General features: G+C 37.1%; 1 protein-coding gene and 1 pseudogene across 5 annotated transcripts in view; one reads left to right on the top strand and one right to left on the bottom strand.

Annotated features, from left to right (window-relative positions):
- ESR1 (estrogen receptor 1) overlaps positions 1 to 23,015 on the top strand; it is a 455,293-nt gene that overhangs the window by 162,376 nt on the left and 269,902 nt on the right. The gene's annotated exons all lie outside the window — the stretch shown is intronic.
- Positions 13,555 to 13,950, bottom strand: LOC114040010 (annotated as a pseudogene).

Raw genomic sequence — 23,015 nt, 5'->3', positions numbered from 1 at the left:
AAAATTTAGTTGGATTGGATATAGGCTTTATTTTCAAACTCATATGTCAGCTTGTGACTTGGAAAATTACTTAGGACAAATACATTTGCACCTGTAAAACAGTACAGTTGTATGTATGTTTCTATTAGAACAATTGATTAACATACACAAATTGGCATGCTATTAACTTTTGATTGCATTTTTTGTGGAATTAATATATTTGTGTATGCTTCTCTAGGGAATAATTTCAACATAAACTTTGACAAATTAGTGCTCTCCTGCTATTCAATTTGCCTTTTGTGTTATAACTGTACAACAGAGTGCTTGGTCTAGATCCTCCCTACACAAGTGGAGTAAATGGTGCCCGGCAGCTACATTAACTCTTTTAGGTGATGAGGAAGTCATTTAGTTGGCTAGAAAAGGTAATGCACCTCGGGATCCAATATAATGTATTTTGTTCTTTCAAGTAGAATCATGAAATATATTTATTAAGTTATATAGACTATAAATAAGGCTTGATTTATGATTATTTTCTGAGTGGTTGCTTTTGTGGGATAAATGTATGTGTTGAAACAATTTATTTAGACAGGCTTTGTTATTAGTGGTTGACACAGCAGTCTACACTTCAAGACTCTGAAAGTCAGTCCATAGAGCTGCTACAGAAATTCTTTGTCAGTTTTCTTTCTGCCTCTTAATTCAGTTCTCAATCATTACGAATGCTCCTGTATTTTGTAGAAGGTAAATACACCCATAACTGATTTTACTGACTAATATCCCCTTTAAAAAAATGTTTAATGTGCCTCTTTTAAACATTCACAAAGTGTGGCTACTAATGTTATTGTTGTTATGGCTAACTCTTAGAACATTGACTCGATCATAAAATCATGTAGGCTTTTACTACAACTGGGATGATCAGCACAAACCAGAAAATAAGAATGACTTTGCCCCATTTGGGACAGAAACTATAAAAAATAGTCCAATGACAAGATTAGTGCAGTAAGAAACTGATATGGGTAGTTGTAGCTGAAAAACATTGTTTCTCTTTGAAGAGAAATAAGTTGATATGCATTTATACATGAAAGGGAGACTATCAATGTTGAAGAACACACAAGGCTTACTATGGGCAAAGTAGAGGAAGAAAGATGACTAATGAAGCTTTGGAAAATCCTAGGAAGGTAAATAATTAGGGTTGAGGCTGGAATTTAGGGACTAGCATTTTGACATGGTGGAGAGGACTTTTCAAGGTGTATAACAGAAATGTCTCCATGATTTAGAAGAAAGGAATGTATTAGAAGTCTTTCAAACCGAGAAGATTCAACCAGAGTAAAGAGGTGAAAAATGGCAGCAACTTTTGGTATTGACTAGAGGGCAAAAAAGTAGGAAGGCTGGTGATAAGAGAAATCGAGATGTGAAAGACTGGAAGATATGACGATGAAGCTAGGCAATATTGTGACAAGGCCACTGGATGTAGTGGTAGAGTATTATGGCAAGGCCCCATAGGGCCAAAGATAAGAGTTCCAAGCCTAAATGACTTAGCATGATTTCTAGAACACTTATTCTGTACTATTTGGGAGCAAAAGAAAAATGAATTTTGATTATAATCTGGATAATTAAGGACTCCTCAAACTCCTTTTTTTTGCTTTATTTTTTTTTGATAATTGAAGTTTTGAAGGTTTTTTTCCCTTTGAATTGTACTGATAGTCTATTCAACTCCTTATTTTACTATGTTTTTATAGGTACAGCCTATGGATTTACTTATAGAACTCTAAAATTCAATAAGTTATCAAGATTTTCCAAATGTTATACACATTTGCACAGTATTTAAAAACATCAGGACAATTAACTTTTTTTGTAAACATATGCTTGGCATCATTTTGACACAAAATTGTTTTGTTTTTAATTAGAAGGGCTAAACCACAATAGTCTTTATGAGCACTGGATTATAGATTTAGTGCTGGATGGAATCTTAAAAGTTATTTAGTCTATTCCTTTCATTTTGCAGATAAGAAAACTGAGGCCAAGAAGGTTAAATGACTTATCTAAGGTCACATGGGCAGTAAGTAGCAGAGTCAGAATTTGAGCCCAGGTCCTCTGATCAGGAATTCTTTTTTTTTGGCCAGGTAATGGGGTTAAGTGACTTGCCCAAGGTCACACAGCTAGTAAGTGTTAAGTATATGAAGTCATATTTGAACTCAGGTCCTTCTGACTCCAGGGCCAGTGCTCTATCCACTGTGCCACCTAGCTGTCCCTAGAACTCTTTTTATAGTAATGATGATAGGTAACATTTATGGTGTGATTTAAGGTTTACATGTTAGCTCATTCTATTCTCACAATAAGCCTGTGAGGTAGTTGCTATTATTATTTCTATTTTACAGATGAGGAAACTGAGGCATATAGTAGTTAAGTAACTTGCCTAGATACACATAGCTAGTAACAGCTGAGGTGGGGTTTGAACTCAGATTTTCTTGATTTCAAGTCTTGCACTCTATTGGCTCTACCAGCTAGCTGCCTGTATCACTTGCCCCATTAACTAATTTCTATTTTAAAATACTAAAATTGCAATTATATTACTATTATTAATATTTCTATAATACTATAATATTACTATACTACTACTAGTACTATTATAAAGTACTAAAATCATGCATGCCATGATTTTAATTTTGTCCTGTACAAAAATTCACATTTTCAAAACTAATTTTTATTATTAATAATTAAATCTGAAGCACAAAGAGGTTGTGTGATATTTGAGGATCGTGATCAATTGACATATTCTATGTAAACATTATATAAATGTGTGAAGAAGTTTTTGTTCTTCTAAGGTTACATGGAGTAGTGGATAAATATTCTGGCCTCAGAATCAGGAAGACTAGGGTCCAAACCACATGCTGGTCTTGTGACATTAGGGAAGTCAATTAACCTTTCGATGCCCAAGCAATTCTCTGAAACTATAAGATGCAGAACATTTACTGATCTATATTGTTAGAAGGAGTTTCCTTTTTGGGTACTAATGAGAGAGGAGGATTTCCTTAAATCAATGAAATCCTAGGCACCCACAATCTATGTTTTTCTGATGAAAGACAGAAATGAGAAATAGACAGCTTGACTTTAAAAATTAAAAAAAAAAATATGGGTCAATATCGCTCATTGGGTTGGAAGTCAATGTTTGTCTCTTCTGGTGGCCCGGCTACTTGAATAACAGGTTCTAGGAATAAAACAAACAATGAAGGATTATAAACTTACTGGCCAAGGGCTATATCGATTTCTTTGTTTTTGATATTCATTAAGTAGAGTTCATAATGAAGACTGATCAAATCAAAATTGCTTTTCTATAACAATTTCAATCTTCTCTCCTGAGAAGGGCAGGTCTAAGATAATGAAACAACATAAACAAGATTGTTGTGTGGTGCATAGAAACATTCTTTCCTTATAGATTCTAGGATTGTCACATACTAAACTCTGGTGCAATGTTTGGTTTACAGACTTGATTTTGTTAGTCACTCAGCCTGGAATGCTGCTTTTGTTAAAGAGTATCCTGAGAGGATGGACTAAGAGGGAGTATGGGAAACGAAGAAAGAGGTATCATGATCCAGAATCCTAGAGAAAAGTTAGTAGAAGATTGGTTAGGTTCTTTTCTTTTATTGAGGAATGTAACTAGCATGTCATTGTGTACTATGATGGCTATAGAATTTTTGTAGAATTAATGGGATTCATGGTTTTTATCCGTGACTATAGCCTGAGTTTGCAGGCTGGATTTACAAGGAATAACTGCATTTAAGACACAAATTTAAGCTGCTTTCCACTAAGTTAAACCTGCTTTTAAGCCATTACTGCCTGTTAAAGAAGGCTCAAGTTGTAGACAGTTAAACCAAATCAAAGTATCCAATTTGACCTTCAGTCTGGTCTCACTGTCTTTGTAGATATAATTTACTGGTTAATGTCTACATTTCCATTTCATCAAATGATATGAATACACAGACACTGTGTCTTACATAAACTTTAATTTTGTTCTGTACAAAAATTTACATTTTCAAAACAAATTTTTATTATTAATAATTAAATCTGAAGCACAAAGAGTTTGTGTGATATTTGAGGATCGTGATCAAATGACATATTCTATGTAAACATTATATAAATGTGTGAAGAAGTATAAGCTTGAGACAAACTTATACTTGTCTCAAGGATTTAATGGTATAGTAGAAAGCACAATGGACTTAGAATTAAAAAAAAAAGTGTGGGTTCTAGTTCTGTCCTTGTGTTATGAGCACGTGAACTTGGCTCTGCTGTGTGACTTCAGGCAAGTCATCTAAACTTACTGAGCCTTAGTTTTTCATCTGCAAATATCAAGAATAATAACTATTTACATAACATTCTAAGATCACATAATTCCGTTTTATCCTCACAATTATTCCATGAGTTGGATACTTCAGGTATCATTATTTCCATTTTACAGATAAGTAGATTGAGGTTCACGGAGGTTAACCATACATGATCACTTAGCTACTGAGTGTCAGAGATGAGAGATAATAGTCATAATAATTACTCCACAGGACTTTAGTGAGGAATAAATGAGATTATGTGTGCAAAAAACTTTGTAATCATTAAATACTATATAAATAGCAATTATATTATTAGCATTATTATTAACCTCTGTTGCCATCTCAGGTTTAGGTGGCTGATGGTGATTTTGTTTATGTGGTTAGAGTCAATGTCTGTAAAGCTACACACATTCCTATTCTTTTCTTCTATCACCTGAGGTTGAAGTCTAGAAGTTTACCAATTTTCTCTAAAGACTTACAACTACTACTTGTAGATTCTAGCTGCAAATGAGTGCAAATTTTCATCTATAACTCTAGTGTGTATTTTACAGGATTAGGAAAGTTTGGAAGGATTTTGTTTTTCAAGGGTGGGTAGAAATGATTTGTCAGAACTACACACACACACACACACACACACACACACACTCATACACATACATATAGAGAGAATATTCAATGTATACTTGCACAAATTTCAATTCTTCCATACTCCAAAGATTTGTGATTCTTTTTGTTTGGATTCTCCCACCAACAATGCTAATTACAAACCCTCTGAGATTTAGATGGTATTCAAGAGTTTCTGTTGCTATAAAAATCATCACACTGGAGGCAAGTTAAAGATGAGTCTCACTAAATAGTCAGTCTATCACTGGATCTATACTTGGTAGGACATGCCAGAGCAGGGGCTCCAGTGGTACTCAATGGCACCTCCATGCCACAGTGAGGGCTCCAGTGGTACTCAATGGCACCTCCATGCCACAGTGAAACTCTTCAAAGGAAGAGTTCTTTGGAGGTTGCTGCTGTTTGTCCTTTGTTCTCAAGGAGAACCATGACATCAGGGAGATGATGCCATGACATGCAACTGAATTGGATTTGGGTGAGGGAGGACTGTGCAGAGTCACCAGCCTCCCTTTCTCCTCTGGAGTCTTCTGGCCAGATAGAAACACATTGAAGTAAAACTTTAGTTGCCTGGTCACTCATTCTAAAGAAACACCTGTGTTCTTTGGAACTGGCTTCCTGAACTCAATCACCATTGAGAACATTTTGGTTGCTACCATTTATTTCCCTTATATTTTAATATCTTTATCAGGAAATGAATATAAATTTAATAGAAATGGCTACTGGGGGAGCCATATGTTTTAAGTTTAATTGGATTCTGGTCTATATCTTTGTGATGGTTGCTGAGCTATACCAGAACATTTAGACACATGTCTTATTTTATAGCAACCTCTAATTTTTAGGATAGCGTGAACTAAATTATACTTTTTTTAAAAAAAAAAAACTTCCAAGTACTTTAAAAAAAAGCAATCAAGTCAAAAAGAATCTATTATCATTATAAAAATGAGTGGAACTCCTGACATTTAAAATAATATTAACATACTTCTGTTTCATTACATGAAAAGAGCAGAGGATTGAAGATTGAATGGACTTCTAATAACATTTAATAAGTTTTAATAACATTTTAGTGTGTTTTGGGGCAGCTAGGTGGCACAGCAGATAGAATGCTGGGTCTGGAGTCAGGAAGACCTGAGTTGAAATCTGACCTCAGATACTTATTAGTTGTGTGACTCTAAGTAAGTCACTTAACCCTGTTTGCCTCAGTTTTCTAATCTGTAAAATGAGCTGGAGAAGTAAATGGCAAACCAATTTATTATCTCTGCCAAGAAAACCTCAAATGAGGTCATGAAGAGTTGGACAAGACTGAAAAATGACTAAATAACCCCAGCAGCAGCAGCAGCAGCAGCAGCAGCAGCAGCAGCAACAGCAACAACGTGTTTTATGTGTGGAAAACAATTTAAGGGGGGCAGCGTGAGTGAAATGAATGTGGCCGCTTGGTTAAGCTCATTATGTATAAGGGAAACATAGTGGACTAAAAGGAATTTATATCTCTCTTGCGTGTATCCCAAGTCTTCACTCAGAGGGAAAAAGCTGACCCCTTAGAGGCTTAAAAAAACTAGAAGAGCTATATTTTCCATAACTTTTGCCTAATATTTTGAATCCAGGCTATTTCTTGGAGACAGTAAAAAATATTCCTAAATCAATATTTCTGTGAGAGAAATTTTCATTCACTTATACAATGGACATTTATTATTTTATTATTATTTTCTCATACATATCTCATATGTATTTTCTGAGACTGACACTTTCTAGTTGTATCTAGTTGCATTATGGAGTCTGTCATCAGGTAGAAAGCAGAGTTCTCAGGATTTGTCCAATACAAAGTTATGATTGTTAGCCTTTTAACATTGTCTTATATGTTCCATATCTTTGTAAGTAAATATCAAATTGATTTGCAATCCTGCAGCAAACATGGATTATTTCAGTATTTATTATGGTGGTACTAGAAATAAACACATGAAATAAATGAGTGCATTAGACATGATTAATAATTCACTGAATGTATACAGATTAGATTTGCCCGTAGAGAACTGCTGCTTTTGCATTTAATTGTCAATAAACAATGGATCAACAAGTATTTAAGTGCCTGCTATGTGTCAGATACTGTGCTCAGGGGCTAGAGGTACAAATATATAGAATGAAATAATGTCTTACATTCTGTGGGGGAAGACAATAAGTACATGTAAGTGTATATACAGAATAAATATAAAGTAGTTAAATACAAGATAGTTTCTTTTGGGGGGAAGATATTAGCACTTGATGGGATCAGGAAGAGCTTCCTGTAGAAGATAGTGCTTGGACTATGTCTTGAAAGAAAACAGGGATTCTATGGGCTAGAAGTGAAAGAGTTCATTCCAGCAATGGAGCAGGCAGAAGGTGGACTGCCAGGGCATGTGCATAGAGAGGGGAGGTGGGGGTTTTTGTGTGGGGGACATAGAGAAGAATAATTTGACTGATCACAGAGCATGGGAAGGAAGTCACATCCAATGAGGGTAGATAGAGTGGCATCAGGTTGGGAAAACCTTTGAATGCCAAACAGTCAAGTTTGTGTTTTATACTAGAAGCAGTAGGGAGAAATTAGAGTTGATTGCCTGGGAGGTTGTGAGATTTGTGTTAATTTACATATCACTTATTTAGAAATTCTAATCTGACTTAGCTATCCCTTTACTGTCAGTGACTTAACTTATGTAGATCTCATTTTCCCCATCTGTAAAATGAAGGGGTTGGATTTCATGACCATGGAGGTCCCTCTTTGTCTATGATCTGTTTATAGATTATCAACCTCTTGTATTTCTTAATAAGTCACCTCATTGAGGTGTGGAGTTGATGTTCTTGAAACCCTAAGCCAATGGAGCATGAACTTTCATAGGATAATAGAGTACAACCCTCTGACCCTAAATCCAGCACTCTTTCTACTGTATCACATTGTCTTTGGCAGGTCTTATAAGCTAAAAAGTCTTTGAGTATGGATCTGGAGAGGGATCATATCACTTTTGTCCAAGAGCCAGCTTGAATTGGAAGAAATTTATCACTTGGCCAAAGGATGACAAGTTTTTCAGCTGCAGCTACTGTCAGAGACAAAGTTAAAAAAGGGTTGCAATCCACATTGGTAGAAGGAGTATATGTATTAATGAAGCCATCGAAGTTTTTGCATGTTTCTTCAAGCATTTTTATCAATTAAAAAAAGTCTTTTTAATGTTAGGTTATCAGTTTTCTTTTTCTTTTTGGATCATGTGGATTTTAAAAATATAGACCATTCATTTTCTTTAAAAATACATAACTCTGGATTTCATCTTGGGTACATGTACCACTGTGTGTGGCAACTTTGCTTACATGCCCCAAGTACAGCCTAGATAGTCGTACCTTCACCTTTTCTAGCATATGTAGAGCGAGACCACTTGGTGACAAGCTGTTGCTAATGGGTCTTCCATCTATAGTGACTGGTGGGAAGTTCTCTCTCTTCTTTTTTTTAAAAAAAATTCATTTTATTTTTGATTTATGAAATAAAACCAGTATTTCCATAACAAAGTAGAATAAAAAATGATTGCACATGAAACTTCAAATCTATTATGTAGAACTTGCTATTCCTTTTAAATATATAATGAATTTATCATGTAATTTTTTTTCCTCTTTTTCCTCCCCTCCCACCCTAAGGAGGGCTACCATTAAACACAAATATGCATATGTATATGTAAAATCATTCTATACATACTTCTATTTATCTGTTCTTTCTCTGGATACAAATAGCATCCTCCTTCATAGGTCCTTTCTTAAAGGCAGCTAGGTTGCACAGTGGATAGAGCACTGGGATGTGTAGTTCAAATCCTTCCAAAAAAAGGAGGATGATGAGTATGCCTGATGAAAAAACAAATAGGTCAATGCTTAACAGGTAGTAGAAACCCTCAGATCAATGTCAAAACAACTACTACTCCTGGGTGCTGAGAGTAAAGGCTGCTGGGAGTTTTACTTGGTTGACTTTATGGATTTTATTTCCTAACACTGCCCAATGACCTTGCTGATCCCTGCTCTGGCTCAAGGATTATCTTTATCTTTACCATGCTACCTGGCTTTAAAGTGACTGGTCCAGTTTAGTGTTTAATCTCTTTTGCTCTATATAGGCACCCCTGAACCTACTAACATCTCTATCAATACCACTAATTGACTGACCAAGATGTGGCATGTGGAATGGTTGATAAAGAATATTTATTGAAAGTCTGTATCTACTAAGTAGTGTACTAAGAACTGAAAAACATAAAACTCTTTGAACTTGCATAATGAGAGTTTCCAGTGCATTCTCTTATTTGATCTTTACAACAGAACTATTGAGGTAGGCAGGGTAGGTGGGCAGGTGTTATTGTCCTCATTTTCAATTGAGAAAGTGGGGAGAGGCAGAGAGAGAGAGACCGAGACAGAGACAGAAAGAGATAGACAGACAGAGAGAGACACACAGAGACAGAGAGAGAGACACACACACACACACACACACACACACACACATACAGAGAGACAGAGCCAGAGATGGAGAGAGAGACAGAGACAGAGAGACACAGACAGAGACACACACACATATACAGAGAGAGCAAGAGCAAGAGAGAGACAGAGAGAGAGAGACAGAGAGAGACAGAGAGAGACACAGAGACACAGAGAGAGAGAGACAGAGAGAGATAGAGAGACAGAGAGAGACAGAGAGAATGACTGATTAGTGATTTAGAAGATTCTTAGAAATTGCAAGAGCCTATTCTAGATTCTCTTTCTGTACCATTACCTTTATTTGTGGAGAATGTGAGTGTCATATAGACAAAGAAAGGTGCCAAAGATAGAGACCATCAGTAACTATTTGTTAATGCTTTTATATCTCCAGCTATGTCAAGGAATGTAACATAATTCCCAAAACAAAAAAAAAATGGTTTTAGTTCACTTTCATATTTCTAAAGTCCTGCTTCTGACATATCCTGACTGTGTGACCCTGGGTAAATCATTCAATCTCTAAGTGCTTTAGACAGCTGTCTAAATCTACAGGTTGCAAAGAAAATGCCAACCTGCATTAAGAAAAGGGGTTTTCTCATTGGGTAATTCCATATATTAATGAGATAACTCTAATTTCCTGTTTGTGTGTAGGAGGTATGTGCCATGGCTGAGTTTGATTTTCCCAGATATCACCAGATTAAATTCCGTTAGGATCATAGAGTTAGAGCCCTCATTTTATAGGGAAGGAAATTGAAATTCAGAGACATAGAAAGTCAAATACAGAGTGCCCCCAAAAGTCTTCGTGCAGTTTTGATCTTTAAGACCTTAAAATTGCAGGAAGATTTTTGGGACACCCCATATAATTTACCTCATATACATACGTAAACAAACATTTCATGCATGTTCATATACAGACACACTTTTAGGAAGCATATTTCAAGGTTGAATTTGGTTGGTACAAATGTTACAGGTTTTATAGGTAAGTATACTGAATAGCAAAATATCTTTTCCAAGTTCAAACAAATGGCAAGGAGCAGAGCCAGGAACGTAGGTCCATTTGACTCCAAATCCAGTGCTGTACTTTGCTGATTCCTGTGATTCTTATTTTACTTACCTTTATCTGTCCTGAAGAGATTAGAAGCAACTCACACTCTAGAACCCAATGGGAACACCTTTGTCTTGCTCCTTTGCTTGAGTTTTCATTTCTGTCTGGTTCTATACTTATTTTAAAGTAGAGAATATGAAATCTCTTCCTTTTTATTCCTTTCAAAAAGTGTAAAAAATAGCCTAAGTGCTAAACTCTCCCCCTCCCCCCCCAAAAAAGAACAGAACCAAAGGTATAGCTAGATATTTACCTTGTTGTGACCTTTGTCTGGTCATTGGGGAGTGTGGTCAGGTTGACAAATGTGGGTAATTTTTACATTAAAAATTAGGCTTTCAGGCCTAAGGGCCACAGTTGTCATTGGGTAGTTAGTGAAGGCCTTAGGCAAGAGAGAACACTCAGCCTGATACTGAAGGCCCTACACCGCCTAGATCCAACCAACCTTTTCAGTCTTATTTCATATGACTCTCCAGGCACTTATTCCAGCCAAAGCAGACAACTAATTCTTCCCAGAACCTGACATTCCATCTCCATTTGCTGGTCCCATCTCCTGTGCCACAGTACGCTCAACTAAGGAAATATTTCTTAAGTGTGTATTGGGTTATAATACCCGACATTTATATGGTGCTTACTGCAAGCCCGTCATTGTACTAAGTGCTTTACAATTATTATCTCATTTGGTCCACACAACAACCTTGAGAGGTAGGTGTTATTATTATCCCCATTTTACGAATGAGGAAACTGAGGCAGACAGAGGTGAAATGACTTGCCCAGGATTATATAGCTAGTGTCTGATACTGGATTTGATCTCAGGTCTTTCTGACTATAGACAGGCACTCTATCCAGTTTGCCACCTACCTGGCTACCTCTGTGTAAAGCAAGAGGCAGCACGGAATAGCAGATGAAGAGCAGGCCTTAAAGTCAGAAAGATCTGAGTTCAAGTTTTGCCTCTGACAAATACTGGCGGTGTGACACTGGGCAAATCACTTCACCCCCTAATGCCCAGACAACTGTCTAATATTCTTAGTTGCAGAGCAGGTGCTACCAATAAAATCATAATCTGTTCCAACAACAACAATAACGTGTTGAAGGCATATTAGGTGCTTGAGATAGATACAAAGATGGCACCCTACCTTATTCTTGAAGGAAACTAGTAGTTATTAATGGTAGAGGTGAGGAAGGAGGGTGTTTCTAAACCTGCCTGAGTGAAGAACAAAAGGCAGGGTATAGATTGCTATGTTCCAATTTGACAGGAATGTAAAGTACAAAAAATCAAGAAAGGAAGGGAACAAGAATTTATTAAGTGCTTACTATGTTCTGGACATTGTGATAAGCATTTTAAGGGAAGGGAATAAGCATTTATATAGTACCGACTCTGTGCCAAGCGTTTAAAATATTAATTCTTTTGATCCTTTCATAACTACGTGCTATTATTACCCTCATTTTACAGTTGAGGGAACTGAGGCAATCAGAGGTTAAGTGATTTGCCCAGGGTCACAGAACTAAATGAGTGTCTGAGGCCAGATTTGAACTCAAGTCTTCCTGACTCCAAGGTCAGTACTGCTGTGTGTATCCCTTGGGCCACCAGATACTTCTACAAAATATTAACTCATTCGATGCTTACAACAACCCTGGGAGATGAGTGTTATTATTATCTCCACGAACCCCCAGGTTAAGAACTGTTGTTCTAGTGTCTATGAGGACAGGGATGGTTTCACTTTTGTCGGTATTCACTGTGCCTAGTAGTATTTAGTGTCTTCTAAAATGGGCATTAAATAAATGTTTAGTTGAATTAGTTCCAAAAGGAGGTCAGAGTTGGACAAGTCAGGGGCCAGAATGGAGGCAAGATGGAGGACAAGAATCCTTTCTGAAGCAGGCAAATCAAGCAGAAGGAATGGAGTTGTAGCTAGAAACAGACTAGGGGATGACAAGAATAGATGAAGATGTATGGGGTAGTGTTACAGGGACAGTGAAGGGAGGGCTAAGGCTTAGACTGAAAGAAACAACCAGAATCTCTCCTAGGAGAGCAAGAATCTCTTTGTGAATTGTTGCCTTTTAACTAGTGGCTTTGGGTAAAGTATAGACAATCCCATATTTTAAGAGGGCAGATTATCTCTGCTTTAAAGAGTGAATTGGAGTCTATTACAAAATGTCATTGACTCCCTTGTCCCAGAGATATTCTGCAACATAATATGGAAATGGGATTACACCCTAAGAGCTCATAGATTTGCTACATACTTCTGGTGTAACCTTGGGCAGATCAGTTAGAAATCTTGGAATAATAGATTTAGAGATGTAGAGAACTTTAAAGGACATCTCTTCCATTTTATAGATGTGGTGACTGAAGTCCAAAGGAAAAGTGATTTGGCCAAGGTCACACAGGTGTTAAGTGAGAGGTAGGAGTAGAACCCATGTCTTTTGATTTCCAATCTGATGCCTTTCCTGCCTTAAAACATGGCCTCTTTAATCTCTCTGGGACTTGATTTTCTCATCTATAAAATCAGGGGTTTAAAATATATGAAATCTCTATGGTCGCTTCCAAGTAGATGATCCTATGCTCATTTGAACTATTAAAGGCCTAATATTCAAGGTCTTTGATGTGCAATTCCTTTCCTCAGTTTAGAACTGGAAAAAAACCATAATTTTATGTTTTCTCAGGGCCTTTAATAATATATATCATAATACATAACAAAATGTAGGTTGTAAAAACTCCAAGAAGAGAGGGTAGAGTCACTTGCATCATAGGGTGATTCTAGGTTTTCTTTGAGGTAAGCAAACTCCTTCTTGTGTGGCAGCAGATACAAATTTGAAGGTCAGTCCCAAATAAACTTATACTTGGATGGACAGCAGAATGTGGGAAGACTCATGCTGAGGGCTTAGTATTATTTCCATGATAAGCAGAGCATATGAGACAACAGGACCTCCTGCTAGTGCAAACTCAGAGATACTTGGAGTTGAATTCTAGTTCACTCTTTTCCTCTTTTCCATTGCCCCCAGGAACTGATTGGTCTTTTCTTTTTCTTTTTTCACTTTTAATAAACATTTTATTTACCGAGCAACAAAGTAGTTCTAAAACCATAGCTTCTGGAAGAACCACTTGTTTTTGTCTGTCTTGTACTTTTCCTCAAATTTGACCTTGGCCTCCCTCTTCACCTTACGTTTTAGTGCAGGGTCACAGAACACATCCTTGACAACTGTTTTGTCCAATGGACTATCCACAGACATGAGGTGGTTGTAGTTATAAACTTTCACAAAGGACTTGATTTTTGATCTCTTGGCAATCTTCTTTTTGCCCATTGCTGCAGTCACTTTGCGAGGGTAGTGGTCAATAACTGACACCAAGGCATAGCTGTGGGGCCTGTCGGAGGTCCCATCATCAATGTTATTGATGATGATGGCTTTGCACCCAGAATGCTGCATGGTCAGGACCAGCACCACTTTCCCGGGTTTCTTGAATTTGCTCATTTCGACACAAAGCAGGTTGCTCCTAGAGCCAAAAGCTGATTGGCCTTTTCACTTCCAGTTTCAATGCCATCACTATTTTTTGACCCTGGGCAGAAGTAGATGGAAGGTTTCATATCAAGAACATTATATTTGAAGTCAGAGGACCTGGGTTCAAATGTTAGCTCTTCCACTGAGAATCTTAGGTGTAGAGTTGGTATAGTTCCAACTCATTCATTTGATAGCTGGTAAGATTGTGTCCTAGAGAGGTTAATGACCACACAAGTAGATAATTTATCAAGCACATACTATGTGCCAGACACCATGGGTTAACAGAGTTAGGGCTCAAACCCAGTTCTGGTGACACCAAGTCCTTGTAATCTTTTCTATTGTACCAAACTACCTTTTATTACACCACATTTCCTGGATCACCTTTGTCACCTCGTGAAAATTGCTTCATCTCTCTGGATCTACTGCAATTTCCTCATCTGTAAAATGAGTATGTTAGACTAGAAGATTTTAAAGTTCCCTTCAAACTCTAGCAGTCTATGATTCTACATAGTACTTTATGGTTAAGTAATCCAGGGCTCAGATCTGAGGCTTTAGACTCACTTGAACTTAAATCAATCTTGAAGATTCCTCAAAAGCACTCTTTGGGTATCCCCTGAGAACACCAGAATTTAGAATATGCCTAAAAGGGACCCTCAAATTCTTAGTATTTATAATACTATCCTTGGTGGTTTCCTCCACCTTGTCCCTAACCCCTTTATAAAAGAACTTGTTCCTAAGGAGTCCTGCAAATTTCCTCTCTGGCAGTTTTCACCTTCCTTCAGGTCTTTCTTACCTACATAGTACATGTGACTCACATTGCCAGCAAAGGTAATAGGTCCATTTTTTCTCCCTCAAATCTTGACTATCTGCTATGCCCATCTGATTTTCCCTTTGGGTCTTTATGTGGTGATGGTTCTGTCTTTTTGTCACCAAATCCCTGTCAGTCTATCTGTTTCTTTATTTAATATTACTTCCTTGTCTCATGGAAAAAGCTCTGGGTTTCCTTGGAAAGGACTTGTGGATGCACAATTCTCTCTTCGGGGGCTTCACTTAGTCCATGTCTTTGTGTAGTTTCTCTTTGCTTTTCTCTGTCCAATTTCCTTTATAATTTTAGTCATTATCAGAACAATTGGGGGGGGGCTGGGAGGGCAATTGAAAACTCAAGACAAGGAAAATATTTACATTTTGTCTAGGGAATTTACACCCGTAGAGACATATCAGAGTGGCTTCCCTCTTTCTTCCTAGGTCATGCTTAGACATATTTTCTATTGTTTCTAGGTACTTTACACATAAATATCATTTATTTGATCTTCATGCCAATAGTGTGCCACAGTGATTCTATTTTATAGATGAAGTGATTCAGTTTTATAGATGAAGGAATATAAGTGACTTGCCCAAGATCACTCAGCCATTACTTAGTCTTCTGTCCCCAACTGCATTGCTCTTTCTACTAAAAATGCTTCCTCTTAATCTACTTTCAGATTTTCTAAAGGAAAAAAATGTGGGACTACAAGGTAAAAATAACAATAGAGAATTTATTAATCATAAAATCCTATAGTAATAGTTTGGTAAATCTCAGAGTTGGAAAGACCTTGGGAGTCATCCAGTCCAATTTTTACAGGAACAAGAATCTGCTCTCTGAACCTTGGTTTCTTTAGCCTTAAAGTAGGGGTGATAATACTTTCCTACTTTTCTCTCAGTTATTTGTAAGGTACAAATGAAAAGTTTCCCCCTAAAACAATAAAGCACAATAAATATATTATATTATTATATGTAACAGTTATAATTATGCATAATTACATGTATTATAATTATTATCATATTGTATATACTTGACCTCTTGCCTGCTGTTGTTTTCTGCAAAAACGCCTCTGATCATCTGAAGTCACAACCAAAGAACTCTTTTAAATCAGCTGAATTTTCAGGTTCTAGAATTGTTCCTCTGCTTTTGATTTTTTCTGGCCTGTGTGCCCAACTGGGCATTGGCACAGGGAGTGAGGGAGGTTTATTTGGCCTCTACAGTTGCAGCAGTTCCTTCTAATCCAATTTCCACCTTCATCATTCTTGAATGAGCTCAGTGAGCTTGGAATATGTCAAATATGCATAACCAGTTTTTCCTCTTTGCATTACCTCTTCCTCTTTCTGGCTTTCCTCAGCTCTAGCTACCCCTCTCTTCTCGTGCACCTCTTATTAGAGAAACAATATGTGGGAAAGTTATATTGCTCATTAGAAGTACAATGGACAAAACATTGGCAGCTGCCTCAGTCAGAGGGCTCATTGTGGTCAGAATAGTACAGAATACTCCTAAAGTCTCCCTCCTTTCTTTCTCTTTCTCTTTTCTTTTATTCCATTCATTCCTTCTCCCCCTCTCTCCTTTTTTCCCTCCTCCTTCCTCTCCTTCCTTCTCTCTCTCCTTTCCTCTTTTCTTTCCTTCCTTCCCTCCCTCTTTCCATTCCTTTCCTCACTCTCTCCTTCCCTTCCTTCCTTATCTCTCTCTCTCCTTTCCTTTGTTCAATTTCTTCCTTCCCTCTTTTCCTTTTTTCCTTCCCTTTCTTCCCTTTCTCCCTCTATTTTCTCCTCCTTTCATCTCTTTCTTCTTTTCTTTTCTTTCCTCTCTTCCTCCCTTCCCTAGAGAACATTTAATCCAATCCCACTGTCTTAAAGATGAAGAAATTGTGGTCCAGGTAAATAAAATAATTTACCAAGGTACACATGTACTAAGTAGCTTAGGATAAATTAAAATCAAGATACTAGGTGTGTGACCCTGAGCAAGTCATTTTAAACTTCTTTCTTCGTAGCCTTCAAAACGAGGGACTAAAACTTAATGGCCTCCAGGGTCCCTTTGATCCCATGAGCCTCTGACACAAATCTAATATTCTTTCCATTGCACCATAGACTCAATGAAGAAATGATAGCTAGATATAGATGAGAAGTTTAGTCAAGATACAAAGTAGAATGAGTGATGCATGAAAGGTTAGTGCTAGAAGGGATATGAGAAGCCATTAAGTCCAACCACCCTTATTTTCTGATATGGAATGGGAATCTCAAAGAAGCTCTCACTTACCCAGGCTTGTGTAAATGAAACAGGTTTTCTGGGCTAAACAACTTAGGCTTCCCATCTCCCAGGCCAGGGCTTGGTCTTTTATCACACAGCCTCCATTTTCAACCCTGCACTTTCTGAAGCGGGTGTCTAGGTGGCGCAGTGGATAGAGTGCTGGGACTGGAAAGACTCTTCTTCATGTGTTCAAATCTGGCCTCAGACACTTACTAGCTGTGTGACCCTGGGCAAGTCACTTAACTCTGTTTGCCTCAGTTTCCTCATCTGAAACATGAGCTAGAGAAGGAAATGGCAAAGCCAGGAAAACCCCAAATGAGGTCACAAAGAGTTGAATATGACTGAAAAACAACTAACCTTTATTTTTTTAAATAGCATTTTTTCTGATTACATGTTCCTAGATGTCAAAATGAGAGAGTCTTCATTCATGGCCTCTAGGGTCCCCTTTGATCCTCTGAGAAAAAATGTAATATTTTTTTTCCATTGTACCATAAACTCAATGAAGAAATGATAGCTAGATATAGATATATAGATAAAACATTTTTTTTATAAAATTTTGAGTTCCAAGTTTTCTCCCTTTCTTTCTCCCTCCCTTCCCCAATATGGTAAGCAATTTGATATAGCTTATGTGTGTACAATTGAGTAAAACATATTTCATGAACATGAGCCACATGAACATGAACAACAGCAACTTTCTAAAAACGATAGCCCTATAATCTTCAGACTTCAGGCAGTTCCTCAAATAGTAACAACAAAGGCTAGTTTTAAATTCTTTCTGGCTAAGTTTGTATGACCTTAATATACGATGAGTATACCTTGTAAATACTTAGAATCCTCCATCAATACTATACCAAAAATAGAACAGAGGACAGCATTTAGAAAGGATTTCCTTTTTTGCATTCAACATTATTTAAAGTGTGTAGGATTAAAAAACCATGCCTTTTTCCTAACATAACCGTTATCTCTCACTCCCCATATTGAGTCTCCCTTGTGACATCGAAAAAAATAATTAAATAAAAATATATGATAGAGAAAACCTGCTGGACTAGATGGTTTTCAGTGCTCATGGTCCTTTGCCTCACTGCTACTGTTGTTTCAGTTTTTTTTCTGTCATGTGTACCCATTTGGGGTTTTCTTGGCAAAGGTACTAGAGTGGTTTGCCATTTCCTTTTCCAGATCATTCTACAGATTAGAAACTGAGGCAAATAGTGTTAAGTGACCTGCCTGGGGTCACACAGCTAGTAAATGTCTGAGATTGGATTTGTACTCAGGAAGATGAGTCTTCTTGGCTTCAGGCCTGGCACTCTATTTACTGTACCACCTACGAGTCATGCTTTGATATCTCTCCTCCAGAATCTTCACTGCTTTTTCCATTACTCAAAATTCAACTTTCAGTCATCATTTTCACTTATGTAGTTGTTGTCATTGTGCATATTGGTATTTGGCTATACTTATTAATTGTATATCAGTTTATGCACCTCTTTCCAAGTGCCTCTTAATATCTCATGATTCATTTTTTTGGCTAAAAGATAATCTTTCAGTATGTTCATATAATACCATTTTTCAGCCATTCCAACAATTGATGGGCCCCCAATTTGTTTTGAGTTATTTAGGAGTCTTGTCCACAAATCCTGTTCTCATAGATACATACATTGCCAGAGTAATATTCATTTAATATGTTGCCTCCACTTATTAATTCTGCACATGTGCGCATTTGTTATTCTTTAGTTCAATGTCATATTTTCCTGTTGAAATTAAGCTTTTAAATCTGTCCTCTAGTCAAACCTCTTTTCCACACAGGTGTGGTGTCAGAAACTATAAGTGTCTCCTGATTGGATTCTTTTCTGTCATCCACACTTTTTTTCCCCCTCCTTTTGGTTTCACTGCTCATTAGCCCTTCCAGTATATGGCAAACAGAGGAAGGAGAGTGAAACTCGAGTGAGTCAACTATGTTGCTTATTAGGAGCTTTGAAATGAATTTAAAATTAAAAGCTAAAAGACATCTCTTTTTAGGTTATTCCATGTCATATTAGTCTTGCTCCTCATTAGCTCAGAAAATTAACACTTGGCTATGTCTTTCGGTGGAGACATTTTTTTTCAACTGAGCAGAAATTTCCAAACATTCTAATGAAAACATTAACCTCTGACTGATGTTGTCATGTTTAAAGGACTCCTGGCAGGGCACTTGGAACCAAACATGAATAACACCTTTTTCAATTAGCCTTTTAGTTGATGAATAAGTCAAATTTGACATTCATCTGTCATAATTTTAAAAGAAAATCAATACTTCATTCAGTCATCTACATGAGTGACTGACAGAACCATTATTGGCTTGATGGCACCATACAGTGTTCAACTGCCAAACTAGAAAAGTTGTAGTGATAGTATTTTCTCTCAGAAATGGAGAGAAATCTTTTATGGATAGTATCATGAAGAATTATAGATTTCTGAAGGGAATTTACAGCTGCTAGTTCTGGACATTAGCTGAGGCTTCATAGGTTTTTCTTTTGGTCTATAAAACATTTTCAGTTTTGAAGTTCTGAGGGTAGTTCCCCAGAGGTTCATCTCTTTACACAGTCACTTTAACACTTTAGTACTAGCTCCCAATTTGCAAGGATTCCCTTAACAAACACTAAACAAAAAGGTCAATTTTGCACAAAATTTCGTAGATTTTCTGCACTCTCCTTTGCTTCCCCCTCCTCCTCTCTGCCATCCAGCCCTGGGTTTATGTTTGCTAGACTGGAGAGGAACCAAGGATTTATTCAGTGGCTTATCTGATTGGGATTGGGGAAGGTAGATAATCTATACTTTTGGCAGAACATGAAAGACAGGAGCAGCAATAACCTGCCACCCCCTCCCTAGAAACTGCCTAGTTATTGAATATTATAGAAATGTGTAACATCTCGTTTTTGGAAGTTGTCTCATCTTGACACAGGGTCTCCATTTCCTTGGAGCCATAGGACAAGCCATCCTTGCACTATGAGTAGATTTGGATTGAATTTCTTTTTATATCTTAGTTTCCACACCTTCAAAACAAGGTTCAGGTCTTTTTCTCTCCAGGTTCTTCTATCTTATATGAGAAAAGATCATTGATATATGGAGAAATGGCAGCCTAGTCTCTATTGATGAGCTGCAAAGCTCTGTAGTCAGCCTTATCTTATTCAGCAAAGGAAAGAGCTGATAAATAGAATGTTAGACCTTAAAGGGATTTTAGAATTGATGTAATAAGTGTTTTTTAAATTTAAAAATAAAGCTAGATTGAGAGAAATGAAGTTATGTGATTGGTAATTAGTAGTAGAACTAGGTCTAGAACCTAGAAAATTGATTCCTAGACCTGAGTTCTTTCTAGCACACCATATATTTTAATCAGTGATTTTCACGAACAATTAAAAGCGCGCTTATATAGGCAGCTGGTGGTGCAGTGGATAGAACACCATGCCTGGAGTCAGGAAGACCTTAGTTCAAATCTGGCTTCAGATACTTCCTAGCTATGTGACACTGGACAAGTCACTAAACCTCTGTTTGCCTCAGTTTCTTCAACTGTAAAATAGGGATAATGATACAGGAATTTCAGGATTGTTATAAGGCTCAAATAAAATAATATTTGTAAAAAACAACAATAACAGCAAGAATAACAACCGAAAAACCACCTAGTGCTTAGCAAGGTATCTGGCACATAGTTGTTTGGGCCCTGACTGACTCAGAGTGAATGTAAACAGGAAATGTTTCATTTTAGCCAAAAACCCTGAGGGTCTTCCTCTCCTACTTCGATTTTTTTATCTGGACTAGGTTAAAGAAGACATTCTTTGCCTCATTTTTTTTTAAAACTTTGCCTTAATCACTGAATGGGCATTGCCCCTGTCAAACTGAGACCTGCTAAAGACCTTAGCTTTAAAAGGCCAAAGTTTTCCACCAGGTGTGGGGCCACCTCCAGTCGTCCTAATTCATATCTGGCCAATGGACCCAGATAGTTCTGGAGGAGAAAGTGAGGCTGGTGACTTTGCATAGCCCTCCCTCACTTAAATCCAGTTCACCTGCATGTCATGGCATCACCTTCATGATGTCATGGTCCTCTTTGAGAACAAAGACAAACAATAACAACAACAAATGCTTATTCCCATAAAAGGCTGAAATGATGAGCTAATACCATCAATAAGAGCTGAAACAATGGGGATCAATGCAAAGTCCTTCACTTAAATCCAAAAATATTAACCATGGTAGTATGCTATTAAGAATCTGGCTTCAAAACAGTTAATATGAAAAAATGCTTAGCAAATTTTATTGACTGCAAGGTTAATGTGAATCCTAGGGTAATTGATAAGAAAACTAATGCTGCATTAAGAGAGGCATAGTGTCCAGAACAAGGGATGGATTGGCCCCACTGTACTATGCCCTGGTCATACCATATATGGAGTATTGCATTTACTTCTGGCCATTTCATTTAAATGAATAATCTGAAACTTGTCCAGAGAAGGGAAACCAAAATGGTGAAGGGTCTCTAATTATGTCATTTGAGGACTGCTTTGAGTTACTTTTGATGTTTAATCAGGAGAAGGGAAGACTTAAAGAAGAAATGATAAATGCTTTCAGATATTTAAAGGATTGTCATGTGGAATAGAGATTAAATTTTATGCAACTTTTATGGCTGAGGCACTGTATTAGTTGCTAAGAGAGGGACAAAGATAAATATGATACGATCCCTATCCTTAAAGAACTTATAATACAACTAGGGCACACTAAAGTTTACACAGAAGCAATCATTTAATAAAGGATAGGCTGTGATAGGAATCATAAGAAAAATACAAATTGTTCAGAATAAGGAGAGATCACTTCTGTGCAGGAAGTCAGGGAGAATTTCATGTGGGAGATGACATTTGAGCTGTGACTTGAAGTATAGGTAGAATTTGGTGAGATGGAAATATGAAGGATTTATAAAATGAGGATCTTATTTGGATCTTGCCTCATGTATAACATCTCAGAAAAAATGTTCAGTTCCACACTTTCTGAAACACGGCAACCTCCATAGACTCCAAAATACTAAGCCCATATATTTAAATAGTCACAGCAACTTCCTACTGGTATGAATTATGCCAGCAAACAAACATTAAAAAAAGGTTTAGAATTGGTAGTTTTGGGGACGGTGCTGAGGTGAGGAAAAGGATGTCAGTGGGTAGCAGAGAATGAATAAGAATATGGAATTCAAAACCAGCAGTCTCACTGGAACATTAAAAAAAAGAACCCCAAAAAACCATATTTGAGATTGCCAACTTGAAAGCATGTCATTTGTGATGGGTTAAATAGAAAATGCCAGATTTACCTACCCCAAGGAGTCAGGATTTTATGAATTTCATCTGAATAGCTAATGCAATGTAGAGCTATTAAGAAAATTTGGTTGGCACCACATTGGGAGTGGTGGGGGGAATGTTTTGGAGAACTGGGACTGAAAAAAATGCCAGATTTGAGAATGGGTATATTAGTGAAGGGTTACTGGTGGACTTTGGGCTGAGAACTCAAGGAAGGAAGATGGCAAAATCTCCAAAGGAGTAGAGGGGAAGGCAAAGTATTTACAGCTGAGGAATTAATTCTTTTTACTTTATGAAGATAAGTTATTTATAAAATCACATTGTAGGGCTATAGAATATCAGGAAAGAACCAATATTATCCTAAGAGATGATAATCAGTTCCCTAGCTCCTCCCATAGTTTAAAAAAGGTGACAAGGAGGAAAAAGTATCATATCTCTACTTGAGAAATCCAAAAGAGGCCTGAAATAATTATACTGGGCTTGTCTTGGTACACTATTTAAAAAATTGAGGGAAATTTTTTTTAAGGAAAACATCAAGGGTTGCCATGGCAGAGGGAACCCATGTCTAGGCCTAGGATTTGGAGTTATCCTATGAGTAGATTGATTTTTAATTTATTTTTATATCTTAGTTTCCATACCTCTCAAATGAAACTAAAATGCTAACTCCTTCTGATCAGAAA

This window comes from Vombatus ursinus, unplaced genomic scaffold (genome assembly GCF_900497805.2).
Source record: "Vombatus ursinus unplaced genomic scaffold, bare-nosed wombat genome assembly UNPS02012602.1, whole genome shotgun sequence".
NCBI lineage: Eukaryota > Metazoa > Chordata > Mammalia > Diprotodontia > Vombatidae > Vombatus > Vombatus ursinus.
Note: the sequence above shows the minus strand (reverse complement) of the source record. Positions and strands in the feature narration are given on the sequence as shown.